Source organism: Myotis davidii, unplaced genomic scaffold, assembly GCF_000327345.1.
Source record: "Myotis davidii unplaced genomic scaffold, ASM32734v1 scaffold1681, whole genome shotgun sequence".
Taxonomy (NCBI): domain Eukaryota; kingdom Metazoa; phylum Chordata; class Mammalia; order Chiroptera; family Vespertilionidae; genus Myotis; species Myotis davidii.
In genome coordinates, this window is record NW_006290774.1 from 35,124 (window position 1) to 38,316 (window position 3,193).

The window sequence follows — 3,193 nt, forward strand, 5'->3', positions numbered from 1 at the left end:
ATACTGTAATTACTTCCTAACTGGTCTCACTGCTTCTAAACTTGCCCCTCTTTAATCCATTTTTCATGTAGAAACCATTTTAATCCTAAATCAGATCATGTCACTCTCTTGCTAAACATTTCTCAATTGATTGCTTTCGATTGCTTTGCCTTTACAATAGATTTGAAACTCATTATCAGGACTCAAAGACCCTCTTGTGCTTTTAAATCTCATCTTCTTATCTTAGTTAAACTCCTACTACTATCCAATTACTATACTCTTTTCCTCAAATATTTGAATTTCTTCCTCATCTTAGGTGTTGTCTATTTGCCATCCCCTCTGTCTTTGCTTGTCTTATCATTTATCCTCAGTTTTAATGTTGTCTCAAAGAAATGCCTTTCCTGATCAGCTTGTCTAAATCAGCCACCCCACAGACATTATCTACCACAGCTCCATGTTCTAGTTTCTTCATTACACATCATAGTGTTTTTTATTGCATTCATGATACTTAACTACCATCTGAAGTAATCTGCCCAATTAGTTGAATAACGTTTTTGGGTGGGTTTTTGTTGTGGTGGTGGTTTTTGTTTCTTTTGTCTCTCTCCTCCTCACAACCCAATTATTATAAATTTCATGAGAGCACAGATTTTTCAGTTTTGTTGCACTTGCATCCCCAAGGTCAAAATCAGCACATATCAGAGGCTCAACAGATATATGGATGTAGATAAAGGGTTGAATAAGTCTAGCCAACAGAATAAATGGATTGTTTATTTGGGAGTCAGTATTAGAATAAATGTATCCACACCATATTCAGTCTGTTTCTTGGCTCAAAATTCCAGAAAGTGTGGCCCATATGCTCATTCTTAGGGTTGTGGTGGAATCCCAGAGCCATAAAGACGGAGAATGGGCCAGACCAGTTTGGCTCAGTGGATAGAGCGTCAGACTGCGGACTGAGGGGTCCCGGGCTCGATTCCGGTCAAGGGCACCTTGGTTGCAGGCACGTCCCCAGTGGGGAGTGTGCAGAAGGCAGCTGGTCGATGTTTCTCTGTCATTGATGTTTCTAACTCTCTATCCCTCTCCCTTCCTCTCTGTAAAAAATCAATAGACTGGGTGAGGTGGCCTTAATCGCTAACCAGGCTGAGGCACCCCCCACACCCATGCATTCACTATAAGTAAGTAAGTAAGTAAATAAGTAAATAAATAAATAAATAAATAAATAAAGCAAAATTGTATTCACACTGTGAATAAAGTTTATGAAGATTAGTATATATGTGTAGAAATTATAAATTATGAGGTTAGTCATATGAAGTAAAGAACAATCAGTGTTACTTAAAACATTTTAAGTAGTGCACAATTTTAGTAGTGATTTTACAATTTAAAATAATAGAAAAAGAACTAATGGATAAAGTTAGAACAAAAGAATACTAATAAAGAAAATTTAGCAAAGGAAGCTCATAAAATGATAACTATTAGCATACTGGAAAATTCATAGAGATGTGTACATCGCTGACATGCTTTTAACTTCTCTGAAGATGACCCAGGTATTAAAATAACCAGTGTTATGATCTATTACATTAAGTACATACATCTTTTCAGCCCACAGGCCCTGCTAGAATAAAAACAAGGGCTAAAGAAATTTAATGTAAAAAAATCACAAGAACATTGCCAAACGCTAATGAGCAAAGTCCCTTGACTTCCAATTTTCTCTCATTCAATAAGCATACACTTCACTAAACAGATAAAAGAACAATAAAAATAGCATAATGGCTACAATGATGAAGGTGAAAATCTGGGAGTCATGGTAGTAGAGACCAGTAGCCCCTTGTTTATTAAGATATTGACAGTATTCAGGGAAGGGTGTCTTAGGAAGGTAATGCCTATGCCGAACATTGAAGGAAGAGTAGAAATGGTCAAGAAAACAAGACCCATTAAGCTTTAGAAGAAAAATAAATATATCAATGCACTGGGTAGGAAGCCTTTCCCAATGAGACAAAGGTTGTATTTGACTTAAAGAATGTATAGGATGTGCAGAGGCAGATGCATTCATTTTCTAAGACTGCCATAAGCAATTACAACAAATGGTGGCCTAAAATAGGAATGTATTCTCTCATGTATTCTGGAGATTCAGTCCAAAATCAAAGTGTCAGTAGGGCCATGGTCCATTTGAAGGCTCTAGTGAAAATTCTTCCTCGCTTCTTTTACCTTCCAGTGCTTTCTATTAAGCCATTTCTTAATTTCTGACATAACATCCATTTCTGCCTTCAAGCATTCTCCTATTTGGGTCTCAGTTTCTGAATATTTCTTAAAGACACCAGTCATTGAATCCTTAATTCAGTACTATGTCTCTTAATTAATTATATTTTTAAAAATTACCCTATTTTCTTACATTCTGAGGTTCTAAGTGAGTTTATTCACAGTATGAATACAATTTTGCTTTATTTATTTATTTATTTATTTATTTATTTATTTATTTATTTATTATTTATAGTGAATGTCTGTTGCTGTAGCCTGCTCCTTATGTGGTAAGGAATCCAGAATCTGATTTGTCAATACACTTCTCTCCCATTCTCAGTCTTTAAATTTCTGGAGGACACTATTCAACCCAATACATCAGAGGTTATGAAACCATAAGTCTCAATGTATGGACTACCCAGAACTACTTTTGTGATATTTGGCGCTCTTCCATGTATATTAAAAATATTTAACAAGAGGTAGAGTAATAATATTAATATGCAAACCCATCAATTTAAAAATAAAAATATATTCATTTTATTTCCTAAATAAGTTAAACTCTAAAACTAATTATCAATGTATAGGGCAGCAGTTCTCAACCTGTGATTGCGACCCCTTTGGGGCTCGAACGACCCTTTCACAGGGGTCACCTAAGACCATTGGAAAACACATATATAATTACATAATGTTTTTGTGATTAATCACTATGATTTAATTATGTTCAATTAGTAACAATGAAATTGGGTGTCACCACAACATGAGAAACTGTATTAAAGGGTCATGGCATTAGGAAGGTTGAGAACCACTGGTATAGGGTGTGTCGAGGCAGATGCACAAGTTTACAATTTGTAGCATTAATTGCCAAATAATTCTAAAAATTTCCAAAATAATTGTTGTTGTGACCTTTGGTGAAATTACTGAAGCCAGTTAGGTCTGAGTTTCACATATATATGTGATAAAAAGAGAGAGAAAACATCAATCT